General features: G+C 46.6%; 1 protein-coding gene across 1 annotated transcript in view; it reads left to right on the forward strand.

Annotated features, from left to right (window-relative positions):
* LOC141271666 (poly(ADP-ribose) glycohydrolase-like) overlaps positions 1–26103 on the forward strand; it is a 527289-nt gene that overhangs the window by 84452 nt on the left and 416734 nt on the right. The gene's annotated exons all lie outside the window — the stretch shown is intronic.

The raw sequence follows: 26103 nt of genomic DNA on the forward strand, positions 1-26103 counted from the left end.
CATCAACTTGCATCGATACAGAGGTCTTTGTCCATACCAGAAAACAAGATGATATGTTATGTGCCGACACGGTGGAATTCCACTCTGCACATGTTGCAGTGACTGTGGCAGCAGTAATTAGCCCTGATGTAGTATGTCATGTCTTATAGCCTGGGCCAATGCAGTACAGACTTAGGGCATATCACGTTTACAGAGTGGGCACAGAATAAGGACATCTGCACCCTTCTGCAGTTTTGAATTAGCTACTAAAATGGTTAGCGCTCATCAGCATCACTTTTCCGGTCATCTGCATGCTGGAGCAGACTTCGAATAACCTGCGGCAGGAGGCGGTGGTCCCAGAAGAAGGGGAAGATGCAGAAGGGATAACAATGTCTAAAAAGTTCCAGACTGTCGTCACACAGGTGGATGCTAAGTGATGGTCGATTACTGCGATCGAGGGAGGTTGGTAATACCAGACAAACTATTAGTGAAGGTGCAAGAGCCTAGGAACAAATGGTGGAGGAAGAGGGGATGGGCAAGCAACAGTCAGAATATGAAGAGGATAATCATCCCCTCTCTGTTGATCGTGGTTGGCGAGAGTGGACAAAGGAAACAAGCATCAGTGTTACCCAGCCATCAATGCAGCCTGTCTTTGGACCTACTGGAAGAGCCCGACATATAAGTGCCTTCTTGATGCACTATCTGCAACATGATTCCCATATAGTTATGATTCAAAATAATGATGACTACTGGGTTGCCACTCTGTTAGATCCACGTTATAAGAGTAAATTTTGCGTAATGCTTCCCGCCCTGGAAAGAGACCCACTAATGCTGGAGTATCAAAACAAGCTTTTAAGCAACCTTACTAGAGGTTTTCCCCAAGATAGGAGCGAGGCACACAGTGTGCATCGCAGCTGTAGACTTTCAACCTCCGGCACATCAGTTCATCAACGCCAAAACATTAGCTGCAGCAGCGTATCTGGCAGAAGCAATTTCTGTGAGTTCTTTCACACTTTTTTTACTACAGCTCGTGCACCAGCACAAGAGAGTACAAGTCTGACACATGATGAGCGACTGGAGAGGATGGTGCAGGAGTATCTAGAGCTCAATATGAATACCATCAGGGAGAATTTGGACCCTTTTACATTTTGGCCTGTGACGCCTTGGAGGTTTTATCATGCCCGGCAGCCAGCGTTCTCTGTGTCTTCAGCGCTGCTGGTGGTATACTGATGGATAAGCGCAGGCGGCTATCCCCTGAAAGTGTAGATCACCTAACTTTCATCAAGATGAACAAGTCATGGATCTCCAAGGACTTTTGCACCCCAATCGCAGACTGTACAGACTAGGCGATGTTGTAGTTTTTAGTGTTCTGCATTGATCTCGCGAAATTGCAGTCTGTGATATGGCTTCAGTGCCTGCTCTTACTGCTGCTAAAGGTTTTAGGCCCTAATTTTTTTAAATGTAAATACTCCTGATTGTGTCTCCATCTGCTGGGTTGGCTTCAATGGAACAGGTGTCGGTCCCCATTATACTACTTATATTCTAGTGAAATTGATGCCACTTTGGTGGTTTTAGGCCCTCATTTTTTTTTAAATGTGAACACTTTTGATTGTGTCTCCATCTGCTGGGTTGGCTGTAGTGGAAGAGGTGTCATTCCTAATTCTACTATTTCTACTGTAGTGAAACTGATGCCACTTTACTGGTGTCTGCCACTATTTTTTGGAAATGTGGAGAATCCTGATTGGGTCTCCATCTACTGGGTTGGCTGTAGTGGAAGAGGTTTTGATCTCCTTTACAATTGTTATATTCTAATGAAATACATTTTTTGGTGCAGATATTGTTCTCCACACAGGGGTACACAGACATGATAAACTCAAAATTGGTTTTCTTACTACCGTGGTAAATAAAGGTTACATCTCAGCTTAAAATTCTTTGGTGCAAATATTGTTCTCCATACAGGGGTACACATACATGATAAACTCAAAATTGGTATATAAATCAGACTACATCTCCGTTTAAAATTCTTTGAGGCACATATTGTTCTCCATACAGGGGGGAGAAAAAGGTTGGGTCAGAGCAGCTTCCTGACCCTCGACTGTATACTGTGCTGTCAGGGCAAGAAGAGGAGGAGAGTGACTCTCAGGGAGAGGAATGACATAACACATTGAATGATTATGAGGTTGTAGATCCCACTTGGTGTGAACCCAGAGGCATGCAGCCATGTAGCTCATCTGAAGAGGAAAATGAGGAGGTTACATTGCGTCCTATGCCACAGACATGAACTGATGCTAGCACGAGGAGCATTGCATCCTTAGCCACAACTGTGGCTGTGGCCAGCAGCGGTCGCGGGTCTGCAGCTCACAGGGGCGGCTAGGGTTGCCTATCCTGGGCCTTTTTGAGAGCGCAAAGGATGAGACAGATCACGTTATCTGCAAACTCTGCAAGTCACCCTGAGTGCGAGCCCGTCAGCTGTAACCTATGCGGACATACCTACTGTTTGTTTCACCGAGCACACCACATCTTTCTCAATCCACTGTAACATCTCCGCCTGCACCTCATTCATGGTCCACCAGTTTGTCCGGTTCACTGTACTCCATCCTCTCTCAGCACTGCAGCCAGCCCTCAGTCCCGCAGTTGTGGTCATGTAAAAGACTGTTTTCTTTACACAAGACAAAGCTAAGAGGTTGAACTCCACCATCTCCAATCTGTTGGCCAAGGAAATGGTGGTGTTAGGCCCTAATTTTTTTAAATTTGAACACTCCTGATTGTGTGTCCATCTGCTGGGTTGGCTGGAGTGGAAGACGTGTCGGTCCCCATTATAATACACTTATATTCTATTTAAATTAATTGTTTGGTGCATATGTTGTTCTCACAGGGGAACACATGATAAAATAGAAATTGGTTTTCTTTCTACCATGGAATATAAACTGGCCTACATCTCTGCTTAAAATTCTTTGGGGCAGATATTTTTCTTCACACAAGGGTACAGAGACCTGATAAACTCTAAATTGGTATGTAAAGCAGACTACATCTCAGCTTAAAATTCTTTGGGGCAGATATTGTTCTCCACACAGGGGTACACATTAGTGATGAGTGAGCACTAAATGTGCTCCACTTAGTGGTTCAGCGATTTCTCAAAACTTACCCAGATCTGACAGCGCTGCTTGTGAAAGTATGCCGCACGTGTGCCCATTTCAGAAAGTCAGCTACAGCTTCCGCCACCCTCGCATTGTTTCAGTAGCGTTTGCAGCTTTCGGCTCACCGACTGGTGTGCGATGTGACCACATGTTGGAAATCAATGTTGCAGATGTTGGGAAGGATTTGTGAGCAGCAGAGGGCAGTTGTTGAGTACCAGCCTCAACACACCCGTTGGAATTCAGGTCAGCCTCCGTACATAAGAGATGATGAGTGGGCATGGATGTCTGACATCTGTGCCGTCTTCCAAAACTTTGAGGACTCCACCAAGATGGTGAGCGGCAATGACGCCATAATTAGTGTCAGAATCCCACTTCTCTGTCTACTGAAATGCTCGCTGCTCACAGTTAGAGGAGTCATTGCAGGTGGAGCAAGGAACTATACAGCCCAGCCTCATCTCATCTCAACGCGGATTGAGGACAGGGAAGTCTTCGCTGTCTTGGAAGTCTTGATACCCCTCTTTGAGTCTGTGGGAAAGCTGTATGAGTTTCGCTTAATGACGACCTTCAGTAGCTTAAGGCATGGCTTTGCTACAGCCGGAGTAGATATGGTTTCCCTCTATGCCACTCCTTTCACCGACCTAAAGAATATGGCTGAAGTGAAATACAACTCTCACGAGAAGTAGTGTCAGACTGATTAACATTGGGCCCACCAGAGGATTTGATTCTGAGGGCTCACCTTTCTCCCCTGCTCAAGAGCACCATAGCAGCTACAAAGTTTGCGCTATGAACTCACCTGAAGGAGGAACCAGGGCCCACCGGAGGATTCTCCGGTTCTCTGGTGGGCCTGTCCGACCCTGCCAAGAAGCAGCCCTGGCTAAGAAAAATCTGTGTGAAGGTACCCGGACACTGTATGGCTGCTTTTTTACTGAGCAGGAAACCAGAGAACCTGGGGGAAACCCCCGCAAACATGGGGAGAACATACAAACCACTTCCAGATTGTAATGCACACGCCCGGGCTGAGTGGCGTGTGCGTGTATATGTAGTGATTCCACTGGACCGTGCTGGTGAGTGAATACCTGGAGGGGCGTAACTAAGTATCCACCCGATCCGACCAGGGTCGCACGACGGCATACGACGCCAGTGTACCAAGGAGGAACCGAGCAGAGGGACCAGTTGCTACTCCAGGACAGACCCTGGACACGGCTGTTGACCCACACAGGGGAATACAGTAACAGGCAGGTTAGGCTGGCACACAGACTGCTGGGTATAGGCAGACACGGCTGGTATGCAGACTGGCGGATGCTGGTAAGCACGACTGGTATGCAGGCAGGGAGGTACTGGCAGGTACGACAGGTTGGAGCACCGAGTGGATAGGACCCAGTACAGACTGGGACTCAGGAACAGAACCGCAGATGCGGTGGACAAACAGCAGAGTGAGGCTGCCGGAGCAGCGAGCAAAGGGTCAGAGCAGAGCGAGACTGCCGGAGCAGCGAGCAAAGGGTCAGAGCAGAGCGAGACTGCCAGAGCAGCGAGCAAAGGGTCAGAGCAGAGCGAGACTGCCGGAGCAGCGAGCAAAGGGTGAGAGCAGAGCGAGACTGCCGAAGCAGCGAGCAAAGGGTCAGAGCAGAGCGAGACTGCCGGAGCAGCGAACAAAGGGTCAGAGCAGAGTGAGACTGCCGAAGCAGGGAGCAAAGGGTCAGAGCAGAGCGAGACTGCCGGAGCAGCGAGCAAAGGGTCAGAGCAGAGCGAGACTGCCGGAGCAGTGAGCAAAGGGTCAGAGCAGAGCGAGACTGCCGGAGCAGCGAGCAAAGGGCCAGAGCAGAGCGAGACTGCCGGAGCAGTGAGCAAAGGGTCAGAGCAGAGCGAGACTGCCGGAGCAGCGAGCAAAGGGTCAGAGCAGAGCGAGACTGCCAGAGCATCGAGCAAAGGGTCAGAGCAGGCAAGAACCGCCAGAGCGGTGAGCAAGGCAGAGCAGAGGGGACAGGGCTCTGTTCCCAAGGAACAGACTGGAAGGGAAAGGCAGAACCAGGTACACACAGGATACTTGCAATGAAGTAGCGAGTGGACTCTAAACTCACAAACGGGAGTACAGGGACAACGAGTAGGAGTTAGGTACGGGATCAGATTCTGCAGGAAAAGGGAAGGTACGGACATAGAGAAAAACAGGTAACAGGCTAGGAGAGTATTCAGACAAGAACAGACACAGCAGCAAGATACAGGAGCGGGTCTAGGTATGCGGCCCCTAGAAGGCGGAACGAAAAGGCTTGGAGCGTGTTCGGACAGGAACAGGCAAGATACAGGAACGGGTCTAGGTATGCGGCCCCTAGAAGGCGGAAAGAACAGGCTAGGAGCGTGTTCACACTGGCCTGGAAATACAGCCTCCAGGATAGGCAGAAGACAACAGGCTAGAAGATAGTTCAGACAGGACACAGTTCAGACACGGGAACTGATACCGCAAGGTAGGAAGCATAGACAGGACCTGGCACATCAGTGACAGGAAGCCAACTGACAAACACAATGCTCAGGCATGGATTCCAGGGAGGAGCTGGGTTAAATACCAGGTGACAGACAGCAATAGGCTGAGGACGCACAAGGGGTGTGCCTGCAGCAGCTACAAGAAGCAGGAAGTGATCGGGCGCCGCCCTTAAGCCGCAGAAACAGAGGCAAGCAGACAGCATGGAGGGAAGCCAGGCTAGCAGACTGGACTGGAGATCAAGTGCGCGCTCTTGCACAGTGGGAGATGGACCACTATGCAAGGACGCCGCCAGGTATGTTACACAGATGTTGTCCTTGGTGGGATTTGAACCCAGGAACCCAGTGTAAGGCTGCAGTGCTAACTGCTGAGCCACCGTGCTGCTCTCTCTGTCCTCCCTCTGAAATCTAACATGGTGGAGAAACTTGCCTACTGCCACTCAGTGTCTACGGCTCCTTTGTGAGAAACTAATGTTTGGGCAGCCACTCAGTCTACCAAATAAAATTCCTGAGAAGGACATTGTGGATGGCTTCACTTCTGGTACTGGGTGCACTGCTAATACAATGGTGTGCCATAATTCAGTGGAAATATTCCAGGCTGGTTGGAGACAAGCTCATTCCCACAGAAAAGTTAAGGAGATGGTGGCCTCTATCATCATAAAGGAGTTAGCTCATTGTGTACGAGACCGACCAAAGCTGCTGTCTAGCTTGTGAACATTGTGTTGAAGCTTGCAAGGTGTCATGGGTTTACCGTGACAGAGAGGAGCCAGAAGACCACAGCGTCTGATTCCGCCCACTCCTGCAGTCATTAGAAGCCTTTTGCCTTCATATTAATCGGTGCAGGGGTTAATCTGCTCAGCTGTGAGCTCCTGGAAGCTTACCTTCATTTAGGCTCTCAGCAGATTTGTCCTGTGCATCTCCCCTACTGTGTAACTCTGTACCCCAGCACATCAGACTCTCGCCTACCGTGGAAACCTTGAAAAGGAAGCTGAAGATCCACTTCTTGTGACAAGTGTACAATCTGCAGTAAGCCTCGCTCCAGCATACCGCTGCACGACTAGCTGTACCTTAACCTACTGTATCCTCACCCAACCCTTGTAGATTGTTTGTGCGACCTCACGGGCAGTGTCCTCTCTCCTCTTGTACCAGCTGGTGACTAGTGATGAGCGAGCATGCTCGCTACTGCTCGGTACTCGCCTGAGCATCTCACTCGCAGATAACGCCCCACAGTCCACACTACTAAATTCACACATTTCGTGACTCCTTGTGCTCGAAATGTTGCCTTTTAGGCTCGTGGAGATGGAAGCTTTCCCCAACCTGATCGCAGCAGCCTTCCCTCGGTACTCGGTCCCCAGCCGCCACTATTTCTCCCGGTGTTCCATCCCCGCATTATACAAGCATGTGTCCAACAACATTAGCGGTGCCCTGAACAATGCAGTTACTGGGAAAGTTCACCTAACCACGGACACGTAGACAAGTTCTTGTGGGCAGGGACGGTACATCTCGCTGATGACACACTGGGTTAACATAGTGGAAGCCGGGACCCAGTCAGACCTTGGCGTCCTCCCGATGCCGAGGATTGCGGGCCCTAGGTTAATCAGGGTTGCCCCCACAGTCTACAGCTCCTGCACCTCATCCTCCTCCTCCTCCTCCTCCTCTTCAGCCTCCATCTCCAAATTGACCACATCAGTCACAAGCTAGAAGCACTGCTGTGCTGAAGCGAATATGCTTAGGTGACAAACTGCACAATGATGAAGAGTTGTGGACAGCTCTGAAAGAGCAGGCAGATCTGTGGCTGACACCGCTGAACCTACAGCCAGGCATGGTCATGTGTGACAATGGGCGGAACCTGGTGACGGAGAAATGACCACCAGAGTAGATACGGTTTCCCTCTATGCCAGTCCTTTCACCGAGCTAAAGAATATGGCTGTGGTGAAGTACAACTCCTACAGAGAAGCAGTTTCAAACTGAAAAACATTGGGCCCACCAGAGGATTTGATTCTGAGGGCCCACCTTTCTCCTCCGCTCAAAAGCCCCATAGCAGCTGAAAAGTTAGCGCTATCATGAACTCTCCCGATGTAGAAGCCAGGGCCCACCCGAGGATTCTCTGGTGGGACCGTCCAACCCTGCCGAGAAGCAGTCCTGGCTAAGAAAAGTCTGTGGGAAGGTTCCCGGACACTTGGCTGCTTTTTTACTGTGGATTGTTTATGCACATTATTTCTCAAACTGCATTGCAGATCAGGCCATTGCCTAACTCTGTAATCATGAAATTAAAGGCGCAAAGAAAGATGTTTGTTTGTCGAAGCACGACCAAGAAGTGTGAGCTGATGTTGGATGGGCTGCCACTGCTTATGCAAGAAGATGCATTAGAGGACTCCCTGGGAGAAATGACAGCTGGAGTAGATACGATTTCCCAAGTCCTTTCACCGAGCTAAAGAATATGGCTGTGATGAAATACAACTCTCACCGGCGAGCTGTGAACTGGCTCCGTACCATCCCTGGCCACATTCACTTGTCCACGTGTTTGTGGTTAGGTGGTCCTTCCCAGTGAGTGCACTGGGGAGGGCACGGGTAATGTTGTAGCACTTGTGCTTGTGGAAGGTGGAGATGATACCGGGAGAAATAGTGGCGGCTGGGGATCGAGTTGTGAAAAGATTCCGACTTCACAAGCCTAAAAGGCCACATTTCAAGTGCAAGCCGAGGTCAAATTTGGCAGTATAAAGTTGCAGCCTGTGGGTGGGTGGCTGTCTGGCTGCATACTTGCACTTGCATTCCAAGGAATGTAGTAGGGATAGCTGAACGCTGCACTGGGACAAGGACGTGGTCGGTGATTGTTGCAAGAGGGGGGTATGTAATATGGCCGCCGGACAGGTCCTTGAGGGGAGACATGTATCACCGAGGTTGGTAGCTTCAGTGATGTAAACCCGGGGAAAGCATGCTTCAGCACATGTAGTGCTGAGAGGGTTAATAGGGGCCTTTTTTTTCGAGCAATCATAAGAGACTGTTGGGATTAGCTGCTCACATATCCCCACCCCAGGGTGTGTGTATAAAATAGAGACCGAGTGTCTCATTCAGAGTCTGTGGCTGGATGTGTGGAGACCTCCAGCGTATCTGTGCTACAGGACACTGTGAGCGGGTGAACCCGTAGTACTATATGGACTAGTTATTTTTCTGTTTTGTTACTTTGTGCTGGACAAGGCTGTCTTTTGTTTACCTTGCAAGTGCGGTTTATGAGGCCTGAATAAACATGCCTTGGACATTTTTAAAGAAACTGACTCCTGTGCCTACCTCAAAAGCAGCTGAGTAAGTACCAAAACGAAATGATCTCGATGGTCCAGATGGATGGAGTGGAGGATGGCTGGTTGATGGACACCCCATGCAAACACGGCTACGGCGCTAACAAGGAGGACTGGAATCATAGGGAGAGAGATTGTCGGCCCTTTTAGGATCCCTGAAGGGGTAAAGATGAACTCCATAATGTATGTTGAGTTTCTCAAACAGCACTTCCTTCCATGGTTCAAGAAGAAGAACCGTGCATTCCGCAGCAAGATCATTTTCATGCATGATAATGCCCCGTCTCATGCTGCACATAACACATCTGCATCTCTGGTTGCTATGGGCATAAAAGGGGACAAACTTATGGTGTGGCACCCATGCTCCCCTGACCTTAACCCCATTGAGAACCTCTGGAGCATCATCAAAAGGAGTGTCTATGATGGCGGGAGGCAGTTCACATCTAAGCAACAGCTCTGGGAGGGTATTCTGTCCTCATGCAAAACAATTGAAGCAGAAACCATCCAAAACCTGACAAATTCAATGGACGAGAGAGTTCAGAAGCTCCTTTCGAACAAGCGGTCCTATGTACAAATGTAACCACCTAGAATAAAATTTTGAGTTGAAAACTGTTTGATTTCAGTTTGTAATAACCTGCTAATGCTTATAATTTCAAAAATGACCATTTTTTTGTTCTTTATTAAAATGAAAAGGTTGAAAACTCTGCTGTGCATAATAATTTAGAACATGCATTTTGAGTGCAGTTTGAGTTTTTTATTTTTTTAAAAATATACTGTTATCATAGGCAGTTTGTACAAAAACCTTTCAATTGTACTCTAATAGTTATTTGACTGGAAAATTACAATGACTGCAATTCATATAGGTAATTTGGGAAAATCTGAGAAAATATTATTTGCATAATAATTTGGAACACAGTGTATATCGGGTCACCAAGCTCAGAGGGGAGGTAATTGAGCAGTTACTGGAGCCAGGGCCCTACAGAAGCATGGTGTTCGATATGGCCCATACACATGTTGGGTGGTCATTTGGGGATAGAGAAAAACCAGGAAAGGATCCTCCAGAGGTTCTATTGGCCCAGTTGTAACCGAAAAATTTTAATTTTTTTTAGGTCTCGTCCCACCTGACCTCCCTGGTGGCCCACTTCCGTAGCCCCTTAGTGCCATTGCCAATCATTGAGGTGCCATTTGATCGCATAGCCATGCATCTAGTGGGACCCCTGGTCAAGTCCGCCAGAGGACATCAGTATATCCCGGTGGTACTGGACTATGCTACGCGGTATCCGCAGGCCGTGCCATTACGTATCTCATCTGCCAAATCTATAGCCCTGGAGTTCGTCCATATCTTCTCTAGAACGGGGTTGCCTAAGGTGATCCTAACGGACCAAGGGACCCCATTTATGTCACGGGTGATAAGGGAGTTGTGCAAAACCCTGCAGATCACACAACTCAGGATCTCAGTCTACCTCCCCCAGACAGATGGCTTAGTGGAGAGGTTTAATAAAACCTTGAAGGCCATGTTAAAGAAGGTTGTGGAGAAAGACAGCCAGGACTGGGACAGATTACTGCCGTACATTCTATTCTCCATTAGAGAAGTCCCACAGGCCTCTACTGGGTTCTCCCCGTTTGAGCGGTTATGTGGCAGACATCCCCGCAGACTCCTGGACGTAGCAAAGGAGACCTGGGAGGCGGAGTCTACACCCTACAAGAGTGTAATCAAACATGTGGCCCAGATGCAAGAGAGGATTGCAGAGTTGATGCCCATTGTGAAAGAACACCTTCTCAAAGCATAAGAGGCAGTCGAGGGTATACAATAGATCAGAGAGGGTGAGACACTTCAACCCTGGGGATCGGGTATTATTGCTGGTACCTACGGTGGAGAGCAAATTCCTGGCCAAGTGGCAGGGCCCCTATGAAGTGGTTGAAAAGCTTGGCGTCAATATCAACTATAGGGTCCACCAACCAGGGAGAAGGAAGCCCTACCAGGTGTACCATGTCAACCTCATTAAGCCGTGGCGAGACAGGGAGCTGGTGGAAGCTTCATGTCTGATGGCGAAGACTGAAACCAACATGGAGGAAGTCAAGGTGGCAGAGTCGCTGTCACGTGCTCAGAAGAATCAGTGCCGAGAGTTGCTGCAGCGGAACAGGGACCTATTCTCATATCTACCGGGCTATACTCAGGTCATAGAGCATGAGGTACTTAGAGAGCCACATGTCTGAGTGAATATGAAGCCATATCAGATTCCTGAAGCCCGCCGAGAGGTAATCTCGAAGGAGGTGAAGCACATGCTGAATCTGGGGGTCATCTAGGAGTCCAAGAGTGACTGGTCCAGTCCTATAGTCTTAGTTCTGAAACCAGATGGAGAATGGCGGTTTTGCAATGACTATAGGAAACTGAATGAGATTTCTAAGTTTGATTCATACCCAACTAATTGAGAGGCTAGGGCCGGCCAGGTACATCACCATTAGTGATGGGTGAGTACTAAAATGCTCGGGTGTTCAATGCTCGGGTCGAGCAAATTGGAATGCTCGGGTGCTCGACCCGAGCAACGAGCCCAATGTAAGTCTATGAGTAACTCGAGCATTTTTCAGGCGGCTCCCCCCGGCGGTCTGCAGATGGCCTAAAAATTGTCCAAATCGATGGGAACAGTTCTCAAATGACATGGGAACAGCATGGGGAAGACCCCTGGAAGCATTTCTGACTCCCAGGTCACTGCCGTCAACAACGTTGTCAGAGGTATTATGCCACTTTTACGGACTCACAAAAATGGATTTTAATGGGAAATATGTTAAGGAACATCCTTTCCAGGGTAATGACTTGTATATAAGGCAAAATAAATAACCAAAAACAAAAATACTCCTCCACACCATAGGCTATGTTCACACGTAGCGCTTTTGATGCGGTTTTGCACTTTTGCATTCCTTTCAACCGTGACAAATGCATTCACCAGGAAATGTCATTTTAACATTTCACATCCTGTTTCATTTATGAATGAGGGACTCTGAAAGTTACAAAGCTTACTTTTATAGGGCCATCAGGCGGCCTTTGCTATTCTTAAAGGGCCAGCAGTCGGCCCTCACTATTCTTACAGAGCTGGCTGTGCTTTGTTCTTCCCATTACTAAAGGTGGGTCTCCTATACTGGCATCATAAACACCCTTTAAAAAAAATTATGTGGGTGTTGCATCAAGGACCACGGTCACCCTGGTGATTTAGTGGTGGAGGATGAGGATGAGGAAAAGGAGGAGGACAAGAGCAAATAGCCAAAATCAGGAAGTGTATACCCATGTGTGAGTGTGAAAAGGTGCATGGGAATACACCTCCCAAAAAAAGACACTGGATTTGAGTTTGTTACGCTGCTATCCTTTGGTGGTGTTGAGAAGTCTGGCCCAATCCAGCCCTTGTTCTTTTTTATAAGAGTCAGCTTGTCAGCATTTTCAGTTGACAGGCGGATGTGCTTATCAGTTATAATTCCACCAGCGGCAGTAAAAACCTGCTCTGTTAATACGCTGGCGGCAGGGCAGGCCAGGACCTCCAAGGCGTAGTTCATTCCACGTGTCCAGCTTGGATACCCAATATTTATAAGGTACAGAGGAATCACGGAGGACGTTGGTACGGTCGGCAAGGTACTCTCTCAGCATCTTCCCAAACTTTGCACTCCTTGTGAGAATACCCCACGCCTCAGGGCCTGTGCGAGAGGAGGGGCTGAGAAAACTCTCTCAGAACTTTGACAGTGTTCCCCTACCTCTGCTGGATTGGAGTTGTGTCACTCTCGCCTGTACTCCTTTTTTGTCCTGTTCGCCTCAGGAATAAGAGGTATAAAGTTCTCCTTGTAGCGTGGGTATAGAAGTGTCACCAACCAGTAATGATTGTCACCCAAAATTTTGAGAACGCGAGGGTCATGGGAAGTCAGCGTAACATAAACCCAGCCATGCATGTCAGACTGCTAACGGGCAAGACTTCCGTGTCCTCACCAACAGGATGACTGACCATGCTCTCCTCCTCCTCCCTGTCCTCAGGCCATCCACGCTGAACAGACGGTATGACAGTTGTGCAGGTAGTACCGTTTATAGCGCATGAAACTAGCTCCTGTTTTTCCTCCTTCTCCTCCTCCTCTTCCTCATTGTCACCCAATCTACGTTGGGATGAGATGATGCTGGACTGTGTGTAATCACCCAGTATGGTTCCTTGCTCCACCTCATCGTGCTCCATCTGCAATGCATCCTCTTTGATCGTGAGCAGAGAGCGTTTCAGAAGACAGAGAAGCGGGATGGTGACGCTAATTATGGCGTCATCGCCGCTCACCATCTTGGTGGCGTCCTCAAAGTTTTGGAGGATGGTACATATTTCTGACATCCATGTCCACTCCTGAGGTCTTATGTGTGGAGTCTGAACTGAATACTGACGGCATTGTTGCTGCTGGTAGTCAACAACTGCCCTCTTCTGCTCACAAATCCTTCCCAAGATCTGCAGTGTAGAGTTCCAATACGTGGGGACATCACATACCAGTCGGTGAGCCGAAAGCTGCAAGCGCTGCTGAAGCACGGCAAGGGCGGCGGAAGCTGTAGCTGACTTTCTAAAATGGGCACATAGGCGGCATACTTTGACAAGCAGATCCGGCAGTGACGGGTAGGTTTTAAGAAACCGCTTTATGACGAGATTTAGCATATGGGCCAGGCATGGTACATGTGTGAGCTCGCCTCGCCTCAGAGCCACCACCAGGTTCTGGCCATTGTCACACACGAACCTTCCCACAGACTTTTGTTAGCCAGGACTGCTTCTCGGCAGGGTTGGACGGTCCCACCAGAGAATCCTCGGGTGGGCCCTGGCTTCTACATCGGGAGAGTTCATGATAGCGCTAACTTTTCAGCTGCTATGGGGCTCTTGAGCAGGGGAGAAAGGTGGGCCCTCAGAATCAAATCCTCTGGTGGGCCCAATGTTTTTCAGTTTGAAACTGCTTCTCTGTGGGAGTTGTATTTCACCACAGCCATATTCTTTAGCTCGGTGAAAGGACTGGCATAGAGGGAAACCGTATCTACTCCAGCAGTCATTTTTCCGTCACCAGGTTCCGCCCATTGTCACACATGACCATGCCTGCTGTAGGTTCAGCAGTGTCAGCCACAGATCTAAGTGCTCTTTCAGAGCTGTCCACAACTCTTCAACATTTTTCGGTTTGTCACCTAAGCATATTAGCTTCAGCACAGCCTGTTGCCGCTTGGCTGAGGCAGTGCTGCAGTGCTTCCAACTTGTGACTGATGTGGTAATTTCGGAGATGGAGGCTGAAGAGGAGGAGGAGGCTGAGGAGGATGAGGTGCAGGAGCTGTAGACTGTTGGGGCAACCCTGATTGACCTAGGGCCTGCAATCCTCGGCGTCGGGAGTATGTGTTTTGTCCCAAGGTCCGACTGGGTCCCGGCTTCCACTATGCTAACCCAGTGTGCCATCAGCGAGATGTACCGTCCCTGCCCACAAGCACATGTCCACGTGCATTGTTGAGAGCACGGCTAATGTTTTGGGACACGTGCTTGTGTAATGCGGGGACAGCACACCCGGAGAAATAGTGGTGGCTTTGGACCGAGTACCGAGGGACGGCCGCCGCCATCAGGCTGCAGAAAGCTTCCGTCTCCACGAGCTTAAAAGGCAACATTTCGAGCGCAAGCAGTCCCGAAATGTGGGAATTTAGTAGTGTGGCCTGTGGGGCGTTGGCTTCGTATTTCCGCTTGCGTTCCAAGGACTGGGGTATGGACAGCTGAACTCTGTGCTGGGACAAGGACGTGCTTGCTGATGGTGCTAATTGAGAGTGTGCAACGACAGGTGCAGGGCAGGAGGCATCTTCGCATGCACTATGGACAGGGGATTGGCTTGCACGCACAACAGCGGAAGAAGCAGTGGTGTCACCCGCAGACACTGTTTCTGGACCCTGGGGTTTGGCCCACAAAGTCGGGTGCTTTGCTGCCATGTGCCTGATCATGCTGGTGGTGGTCAGGATGGTAGTTTTGCTACCCCTGCTGATGCTGGCCTGGCAGGTTTTGCAAATGGCCTTTTTGGGGTTATCGGCAGAGTCTTTAAAAAACAACCAGACTCGGGAAGACCTAACAGTTGCACTGGCAACTTCCATCATGTTGGTGTTATGGGTAATGGTTGACTGCCTTCTGTCTGCGGCCACCACACTGCTTCTTCCTGGCTGTTGGGGTGCTCTGCCTCCCTCCCCCTGTGTGCTGCTGTGCTCGCTCTGCATGTCCCCCTGCGAGGTTGGGTCAGTTACTATATCATCCACCACCTCATCTTCCACTTCCACACACTGGTCCTCCTCCTGACTTTATAGCAATTGTGTCTCATCATCGTCCACCTCTTGTGACAATTTCCCACCGTCACCTTCGTATGACCGTGGCTGCTCAAATATTTGCGCTACATGCGATCTCCTCTTGCCCTGATTCAAGTGGACCAGGCGAGAGGCCAGAATCTATAAATGGAAAAGTGAACAGCTTTTCGGAGTGTCCAAGTGTTGGATCAGTTGTCTCCGGGCACTTGGCATGGTGGGAGGAAGGATGATCAGGGTGAGGAATATGCAGTCCTGACTCACGGCTACTGAGACTTGACCGTGTGGAAGACAGGGTTGTGGTGGTGGCTAAGTGACTGGAAGCATTATCTGCTATCCAACTAATAACCTTTTCACACTGCTCTGTGTTCAATAGTGGTGTTCTGCGGTCCCCTATTAATTGGGACAGGAAGGTCGAGCGAGAAGATGTGGGTGTTTGTTGTGGCACAATTTCAGCTTGCCCACAGCCTCGGCTTCTGCATGCACCATCACCATCACGTCCAGTTCCTCGTCCCTTGCAAAGTGCCTTGCCCATTTTAAATGGAGGACAATATCTTCCATGCTCCCCTACAAATGGCAGAATTTTCAGCGAACTTATATGTGATCCGTGTGACGGACAAACCCCAGTTTTAAATAGCTGGCCTGTAGGTAACTATTTTTAACAGCGACCTCATGTCAATAAGTTTGCTGACACACTGCAACAAAATTTCAATGGCGGCCAGAAGTGGCAGAATTCAGAGCGAATTTCTGTGATCCTTGTGACGGACAAACCACAATTTTACATAGCTGGATTTTTAGCGATGTAATATGGAAAGGACCTGGCTGTATTCTGCAGTGCCAACAAGCAAATGGCGCAGAAAAACTGTTCTCTGGATTGCTTTTTAAGCAAATCAGGATTAAAATAAAAAAAATATATATATTCCTGGCCCCTGATACCTGGGGCTATATCTACAAATATAATATCTATGCAAGCACCAGCAGACAGAACTGGTTGCTATATGCCTGCCTGCCTAGCACTGATATATCTGCAGCTGGATTAGTCCTCAGAAGGACTGTTGAAAAGGATATGTGTAGAAAATCTTGTGGAATACATTCACTAACTAATAAACAACCAAATCTCTCCCTAGTTCAGCAGCCTCTCTCCCTACACTGCCTGATTGCGGAGTAGACTGATGAGCAGCGCCAGGTCTGATATAGACCTGATGACGCTGTGCAGCCAGCCAATCACTGTAATGCCACAACCAACATGGCTGCGGCATTACAGTGAGTGTCAGGCAATCCCTGCATGTTCATTGGCTCTGTAAAGAACGCCAAACATGCATGCAGGGAGGGGACCCGAGCAGCCGCCCTAGCATCTTGGAAGTACTGAGATGCTCGGGCAAGTACCGAGTACTTGCGAGTATGCTCGCTCATCACTAATTACCACCCTTGAGCTCACAAAAGGGTATTGGCAAATCCCTATGTCACAAGAGGCCAAGGAGAATATGGCCTTTTCATTGCCAGATGGGTGTTTTCAATACACCAGAATGCCGTTTGGATTGCAAGGAGCTCCAGCTACCTTTCAGAGAACCATGGGCCGGATTCTAGCTTCCCACAAGAAGTATGCAGCAGCCTACCTGGATGATATTGTGATCTACAGCCAGGATTGGGGTAGCCATCTGAGCCAAGTCCAGGCGATATTCGATGGTCTACGGAAGGCAGGGTTTTCCATCAATCTGAAGAAATGTGCCATGGGCATGGAGGAGGCCATGTCGTAGGTAGAGGTGTGATAAAGCTCCAAATAAATAAAATTGACGCAATCCGGGGTTGGCCACAACTTCTCACAAAAAAGCTGGTCAGAGCGTTCCTGGGCATCGTGCGCTACTACCGCCGGTTCATCCCTAACTTTGCCATGACAGCCGCCCCTTTGACAGAACTCCTTAAGGGGACAAAATCGGCTATGGCTAATTGGTCTCCAGAAACCGAGACGGCCTTCCAGGTACTCAAGCAAGCCCTGTGTAAACAGCCGGTGTTGGTGGCACCGGATTTCTTGAAGGAGTTTGTGGTCCAGACCGACGTTTCAGAGGTCCTTTCACAAGAGATGAACGGCGAAGAGCACCCCATAATGTATTTAAGCCGGAAGCTGACATTGTATGAGAGAAATTACTCCATAGTGGAGAAGGAATGTTTAGCCATCAAGGGGGTGCTAGACACTCTAAGGTACTACCTCTTAGGCAGAAAGTTCAGGCTGGTGTCAGAGCATGCCCTACTTAGGTGGATGAGCGAGAATAAGGGGAACAATGCTTGAGTGACCAGGTTGTTCCTAGCTCTTCAGGAGTTTAGCTTCCAGGTAGAGCATAGGCCTGGGAAACTGCATGGCAATGCTGACGCATTGTCAAGGGTCCATTGTATGTTAGCGGAAGGTGCCAATCCCCCGGCTTTTGGCAGAGGGGGGGTATGTAAGATGACCGCCGGACATGTCCTTGAGGGGAGATATGTATCGCTGAGGTTGGCAGCTTCAGTGATGTAAAACTGGGAAAACATGCTCGAGCACACATAGTGCTGAGAGGGTTAATGGGGCGTATCAGGGATGTTTTTTTTCGAGCAGTCATAAGAGATGGGTGGGATTGGCTGCTCACATATCCCCACACTAGGGTGTGTGTATAAAATGGAGACCGAGTGTCTCATTCAGAGTCTGTGGCTGGATGTGTGGAGACCTCCAGCGTGTCTGTCTGTGAGCGGGTGAACCCGCAGTACTATATGGACTAGTTATTTTCCTGTTTTGTTACTTTGTGCCGGACAAGACTGTCTTTTGTTTACTTTGCAAGTGCAGTTTATGAAGCCTGAATAAACCTGCCTTGGACATTTTTAAAGAAATTGACTCCTGTGCCTACCTCAAAAGCAGCTAAGTGAGTACCAAACCCTACAAGAGGTATGGAGGCCATTATAATATATGGAGAGACATTATATTCTATGGAGGGCTGTGTGAGGCCATTACATTGTGTGGACGGCTGTGTCAGGACCATCATATTTTGTAGGAGCCACTGTGGGGGCATCATACTGTGTTGAGGTCACTGTGGGGTATCATACTTTCATACAATCATCAAGATGTTTTCTGACAAAACTGAGACGAGCCTTTGTTCTTTTTGCTCAGCTGTGGTTTTTCTCTTGGAACTCTGCCATGCATAGTATTTTGCCCAGTCTTTCTTATGGTGGAGTCATGAACACTAACCTTAACTGAGGCAAGTGAGGCCTGCAGTTCTTTGGATGTTGTAGTGGGGTTTTTTGTGACCTCTTAGATGAGTCGTCGATGCGCTCTTGGGGTAATATTGGTCGGTCGGCCACTCTTGGGAAGGTTTACCACTACTCCATGTTTCTGCCATTTGTGGATAATGGTTCTCACTGTGGTTTGCTGGAGTTCCAAATCTTTAGAAATGGCTTTGTAACCTTTTCCAGATGTATGGCTAGGGAAATTGAAATCCGCTTCCAAAAGATGTGATAAACCTTAGTTAATTTATATTTTAAGGGGGAAGGGGGCAATAACTTTTTCACACAGGGCCCTGTAGGTTGGGATTTCTTTTTCCCTTAATAATAAAGATCTTTATCGAAAAACTGCATTTTTTGTTTACTTGTGTTATCTTTGTCATATTTAAATTTGTTTTGTGATCTGAAACATTTAAGTGTGACAAACGTGCAAAAGAATAAGAAATCAGGAAGTGGGCAAACATTTTTTCACACCACTGTGTGCACTGAGTGCAAGGGCTGCCTAAAATGTAGGAGTGACTTCAATACCCTCTGGAAAACACATGGAGGAGGGCTTTAGAAAATCTTTTATTCCCATTTTTAAGGAGTGGGACTCCTAGACTGGAAAAGCCTATGCACCAAGTACAAAAACCACCAGCAATTAGAAGGAAGAGGGATACCGATACACCCTGTATTAGACATAAAGGAGGGCCTCATACACATTCTTTTAAAATTATTAGGTTGTGGGACTCCTAAACTCATAAAACCTATTCACTAAGTGCAAGGGCTGGCAAAAATAAGAAGGAGGGACTGCGATATACCCTGAAAGACACATCGAGGAGGGCCTCAGAAAACATTATTTTTCCAGTTTTAAGAAGTAGGACTCCTAGACTGGTAAAGCCTTTGTACTAAGTGCAGTAACTGCCAAAAAATAGAAGGAAGAGGAACTCCAATACACCCTGTATTAGACATAATGGAGGGCCTCATACACATTTTGTTAAAATTGTTAAGTAGTGGGACTCCTAGACTCAAAGCCTATGCTCAAAGTGCAAGGGCTCAAAAAAAAAAAAATAAAAAAAATATATATATATATGTATATATATATATACAGTATATATATATATATATATATATATATATATATATACACTGCTCAAAAAAATAAAGGGAACACTCAAACAACACAATGTAACTCCAAGTCAATAACACTTCTGTGAAATATACCTGTCCAGTTATGAAGCAACACTGATAGTGAATCAATTTCTCCTGCTGTTGTGCAAATGGAACAGACAACTGGTAGAAATGATAGGCAATTAGTAAGATACCCCCTATAAAGGAGTGTACTCAGGTGGTGATCACAGACCATTTCTCTGTTCTCATCCTTTTTGGCTGTTGTTTGGTCACTTTTTAATTTTGACATTGCTCTCACCCCTAGAGGTACAGTAGCATGAGGCGGTGTCTACAGTACAACCCACAGAAGTTGCTCAGGTAGTGCAGTTCATCCAGGATGGCACATCAGTGCGAGCTGTGGCAAGAAGGGTAGCTGTGTCTGTCGGCACAGTGTCCAGAGCATGGAGCAGATACCAGGAAATGTGGAGGGAGCCATAGGAGGGCAACAACCCAGCAGCAGGACCGTTACCTCCTCCTTTGTGCAAGGAGGAACAGGAGGAGCACTTCCAGAGCACTGCCAGAGCCCTGCAAAATGACCTCCAGCAGGCCACAAATGTGCATGTGTCTGCACAAACGGTTAGAAACCGACTCCATGAGGGTGGTATGAGGGCCCGATGTCCACAGATGGGGGTTGTGCTCACAGCCCAACACCGTGCAGGACGCTTGGCATTTGCCACAGAACACCAGGATTGGCAAAGTCGCCGCTGGTGCCCTGTGCTCTTCACAGATGAAAGCAGGTTCACACTGAGCACATGTGACAGACGTGACAGAATCTGGAGACACCGTGGAGAACGATTTGCTGCCTGCAACATCCTTCAGCATGACCGGTTTGGCAGTAGGTCAGTAATGGTGTGGTGTGGCATTTCTTTGGAGGGCCGCACAGCCCTCCATGTGCTCACAAGAGGTAGCCTGACTGCCATTAGGTACCGAGATGAGATCCTCGGACCCCTTGTGAGACCATATGCTGGTGCGGTTGGCCCTGGGTTCCTCCTAATGCAGGACAATGCCAGACCTCATGTGGCTGGAGTGTGTCAGCAGTTCCTGCAAGATGAAGGCATTGAAGCTATGGACTGGCCCACCCGTTCCCCAGACCTGAATCCGATTGAGCACATCTGGGACATCATGTCTCGCTCCATCCACCAACGTCACGTGGCACCACAGACTGTCCAGGAGTTGACTGATGCTTTAGTCCAGGTCTGGGAGGAGATCTCACAGGAGACTATCCGCAACCTCATCAGGAGCATGCCCAAGCGTTGTAGGGAGGTCATACAGGCGCGTGGAGACCACACACAATACTGAGCCTTATTTTGACTTGTTTTAAGGACATTACATCAAAGTTGGATCAGCCTGTAGTGTGTTTTTCCACTTTAATTTTGGGGGTGACTCTAAATCCAGGCCTCTATTGGTTAATAAATTTGATTTTCATTGATGATTTTTGTGTGATTTTGTTGTCAACACATTCAACTTTGTACAGCACAAAGTATTCAATGAGAATATTTCATTCATTCAGATCTAGGATGTTATTTGAGTGTTCCCTTTGTTTTTTTGAGCAGTATATATATATATATATATATATATATATATATATATATATATATATATATACAGTACAGACCAAAAGTTTGGGCACACCTTCTCATTTAAAGATTTTTCTGTATTTTCATGACTTTGAAAATTGGACATTCACACTGAAGGCATCAAAACTATGAATTAACACATGTGGAATTATATACTTAACAAAAAAGTGTGAAACAACTGAAAATATGTCTTATATTCTAGGTTCTTCAAAGTAGCCACCTTTTGCTTTGATGACTGCTTTGCACACTCTTGGCATTCTCTTGATGAGCTTCAAGAGGTAGTCATCGGAAATGGTCTTCCAACAATCTTGAAGGAGTTCCCAGAGATGCTTAGCACTTGTTGGCCCTTTTGCCTTCACTCTGCGGTCCAGCTCACCCCAAACCATCTCGATTGGGTTCAGGTCTGGTGACTGTGGAGGCCAGGTCATCTGGCGTAGCACCCCATCATTCTACTTCTTGGTCAAATAGCCCTTACACAGCCTGGAGGTGTGATTGGGGTCATTGACCTGTTGAAAAATAAATGATGGTCCAACTAAACGCAAACCGGATGGAATAGCATGCCGCTGCAAGATGCTGTGGTAGCCATGCTGGTTCAGTATGCCTTCAATTTTGAATAAATTCCCAACAGTGTCACCAGCCAAGCACCCCCACACCAACACACCTCCTCCTCCATGCTTCACGGTGGGAACCAGGCATGTGGAGTCCATCCGTTCACCTTTTCAGCGTCGCACAAAGACACGGTGGTTGGAACCAAAGATCTCAAATTTGGACTCATTAGACCAAAGCACAGATTTCCACTGGTCTAATGTCCATTCCTTGTGTTCTTTAGCCCAAACAAGTCTCTTCTGCTTGTTGCCTGTCCTTAGCAGTGGTTTCCTAGCAGCTATTTTACTATGAAGGCCTGCTGCACAAAGTCTCCTCTTAACAGTTGTTGAAGAGATGTGTCTGCTGCTAGAACTCTGTGTGGCATTGACCTGGTCTCTAATTTGAGCTGCTGTTAACCTGCGATTTCTGAGGCTAGTGACTCGGATAAACTTATTCTCAGAAGCAGAGGTGACTCTTGCTCTTCCTTTCCTGGGGCGGTCCTCATGTGAGCCAGTTTCTTTGTAGCGCTTGATGGTTTTTGCAACTGCACTTGGGGACACTTTCAAAGTTTTCCCAATTTTTCGGACTGACTGACCTTCATTTCTTAAAGTAATGATGGCCACTCGTTTTTCTTTACTTAGCTGCTTTTTTCTTGCCATAATACAAATTCTAACAGTCTATTCAGTAGGACTATCAGCTGTGTATCCACCAGCATTCTGCACAACACAAATGATGGTCCCAACCCCATTTATAAGGCAAGAAATCCCATTATTAAACCTGACAGGGCACACCTGTGAAGTGAAAACCATTTCCGATGACTACCACTTGAAGCTCATCAAGAGAATACCAAGAGTGTGCAAAGCAGTCATCAAAGCTAAAGGTGGCTACTTTGAATATACCTAGAATATAAGACATATTTTCAGTTGTTTCACACTTTTTTGTTAAGTATATAATTTCACATGTGTTAATTCATAGTTTTGATGCCTTCAGTGTGAATGTACAATTTTCGTAGTCATGAAAATACAGAAAAATCTTTAAATGAGAAGGTGTGTCCAAACTTTTGGTATAATGTGTATATACAGTGAAGGAAATAATTATTTCGCGGCTGATTAGTGCAAATTTTTCTCCAGTATTTGCTGATAACGTGCTGCATTCATCTTTCCTTCAACTTTTACCAAGTTTCCTGTGCCTTTGTAGCTCACACATCCCCAAAATATCAGTGATCCACCTCCCGTGTTTTACTGTAGGAATGGTGTTTCTTTCATCATAGGCCTTGTTGACCTCTCTCCAAATGTAACGTTTATGGTTGAGGCCAAAAAGTTCAATTTTGGTCTCATCACTCCAAATTACCTTGTTCCAGAAGCTTTTAGGGCTGTCTCTGTGCTGCTTGACATTTTGTAGGCAAGATACTTTATGGCATTTGCGCAGTAATGGCTTTCTTCTGGCAACTCGACCATGTAGCCCATTTTTCTTCAAGTGTCTCCTTATTGTGCATCTTGAAACAGCCACACTGCTACTTTTCAGAGAGTCCTGAATTTCAGCTGATATTTGTGGGTTTTTCTTTGGAAGGGCCACATGATCACTCTGTTGATATGGTGAAGGAGGACAAGAAAAAGAAGAACCGTATACCTTTTTTGGGTGGGAAGGGGTGCATGGGAATACACCTGAAAAGAAAGAAACAGTTGAATTGGCTTTGTTTCGCTGCTGTCATCGGGTGAGGTTGAAAAGTCTGGGCCAATCCAGGCCTTGTTCATTTTGATAAGAGTCAGCCTCTCAGAATTTTCAGTTGACAGGCGGATGCACCTATCAGTTATGTTCCCGGTGGCACTAAAACCCGCTCTGACAAAACACCTCCAAGACATAGCTGGACAGTTAATTCAACGTGTCCAGCTTGCATACTTACTAATTGTACTGCACAGAGGGATCACAGAGGATATTGGTACAGTCAGCTAGGTACACCTTTACCATCTTCCAAAACTTTTCCCTCTTTGACAGACTACCCCTCGCATCAGGACCTTGGCAATAGGAGGGTCTAATGAATCTGTCCCAGACTTTTGATAGTGTTCCCCTGCCTCTGTTGAACCTAGTGTCTCCCTAATCTCTGCTCCTTGGTTGCCCAAAGTTATCAGTCTGCTTATCTACCATCTTGACTATCCTGCATTGCAGCTTTTCATCAATTTTTCTCTGCTGTCCAAGTCCAGGGAGATAAACTACAAGGCTATGGGATGTAAACTTCTTAATTATGTTGCGCACGGTAGACAAAGGAACTTCACGATCTCTGAAGATTGCTGATATTTTTCAACAATTTTGGCTCTCAAGTTTTCACACAGATTCCTTCTCCTCTTTCTGTTTTTCATGCTTAGTCTTGCACACACAGACAGACAATGCAAAGTTTGAGTCAACTTCTTCCCTTTTTATCTGGTTTCAGGTGTGATTTTCATATTGCCCACACCTGTTACTTGCCACAGGTGAGTATGAACGAGCATCACATGCTTGAAACAAAGTTGTTTACCCACTATTTTTGAAAGGTGCCAACAATCTGGTCCTGCCCATTTTTGAGGTTTGGGGTTTTGTGTGAAATTATGTCCAGTTTACCTTTTTTTCTGTGTTTGTGCTGTTCCAATACACACAAAGACAATAAATATGTGTACAAAACGTGTAATTGTAATAATTTTCTGGGAGAAATACTTCATTTCTGGAAAAATTAAAAGGGTGCCAAGTTGCCAACACTGTAGATGCTCACAATACACATAGATGGATTTTTTGATTAGTATAGTTTCCAAAATTGGGTCACTTATGGGGGGTTTCTGCTGTTTTGGCATATCAGGGGCTTTTCAAATGCAATATAGCGTACACAACCTATTGGTGCTTAAATTGCACTTCAGAATTCAAATGGTGCTCTTTCCCTTCCAAGCCCTGACGTGCACCCAAACAGTAGTTTTTAACCAAATATGGAGTATTGGTGTACTCAAGAGAAATTGCACAACAAAGTATATGGTCTATTTTCTCCTGTCACCCTTGTGAATATGAAACAATTTGGGGCTGATGCAACATTTTTGTGGGAAAAAATAATGTTAATAAACATAAACTTCTTGAATGTGGTTTTAAGCCCATTGAGGGAAGCAGTTTTTTAAAATAGTGTTACTTTTGGGAATTTTTGTCACTTGTGCCACTCAAAGTCACTTCAAATGTGATGTGATCCCTAAAAAAAGGTTTTGTAAATTTTGTTGGAAAATGAAAAATTGCTGATAAACTTTTAATTCTTTTTACTTCCTAACAAGAAAAATGTTTAAAAATGATGCTGATGTAAAGTAGACATGTGCCAAATGTTATTTATTAATTATTTTTAATGGTATGACCATTTGTTTTAATGGCATAAAAACTACAAAATGTAAAAAAATTTAAAGTTTTAAAAATTTTCATAAAATGTTACGTTTTTTCATAAATACAAATCATCTCGAGTCTCTCGACCTAAAATTATTACCAATATGAAGTACAATGTGTCACGAAAAATCTATCTCAGAATCCTTTGGATATGTTTCAGCATTCCACCGTTATTGCCACATTAAGTGACACTGGTTATTATAATTTAAAAATTTGGCTTGGTCATGAAGTTAAAAACAGGCTGGGGAGTGAAAGGGTTAGTTGGAACTTGTCTCGAGCAGAAATGTTATTTATCTGCCGACATATTGCCCGATTCATCAAGACCAGCGATGTTCACGTCGGTCTTGATGTGGTGCAGGATTGCTAACTATCCAGAAATTCCAGGACAGTCCATAGAAATAGAGCACTTTTTTACTTGTCTGAAAAACAAATTTAAAGCGTCAGTAATTTTTTTTTTTAAGCTGCAGAAACTTATACATATTATTTTGACTGTTATTACCATTATTTTACAATGAATGCTGTCTTCATATCATAATTATGGGCTACAGGCATGTATCACTGGTTTTCCAATGGTCCATAAAAAATATTGTCTGTCTGTGATTTTTTGATAAGCCGTCAAGTTTGCAACCCTGATGACTGATGAATCTGGAGTGTCTGACAAGTGGTGTGCACTTCTGTCCGTTAAACTAGAAGATTTCTATATATCTATAGGATACAACAGCTTGTCATGAATTAGACCAGCTGTGGCGTATCACCCTCGCCGCTCCTCTTCTCTAAGCAGACGTTTGTTAGGGGCCCTATTTCTTTCGCAGTGGCTTTGCTATAGTGTTAAACGGATTTTTTGTGCACTTTTTAGTGTGGCATGCAACATTTTTTTTCTTTCTTGAATACAAGTGAAGAAAGAGAATTTCTCAGGCTTTCAAGACAAGTAACCGATGACTGAAATAAGTCTCTGGTTTTGCAAGTCATGT

The sequence above is a fragment of the Phyllobates terribilis genome, unplaced genomic scaffold (assembly GCF_046119375.1).
Source record: "Phyllobates terribilis strain yellow unplaced genomic scaffold, ASM4611937v1 Scaffold_5__5_contigs__length_657084704, whole genome shotgun sequence".
Lineage (NCBI taxonomy): Eukaryota > Metazoa > Chordata > Amphibia > Anura > Dendrobatidae > Phyllobates > Phyllobates terribilis.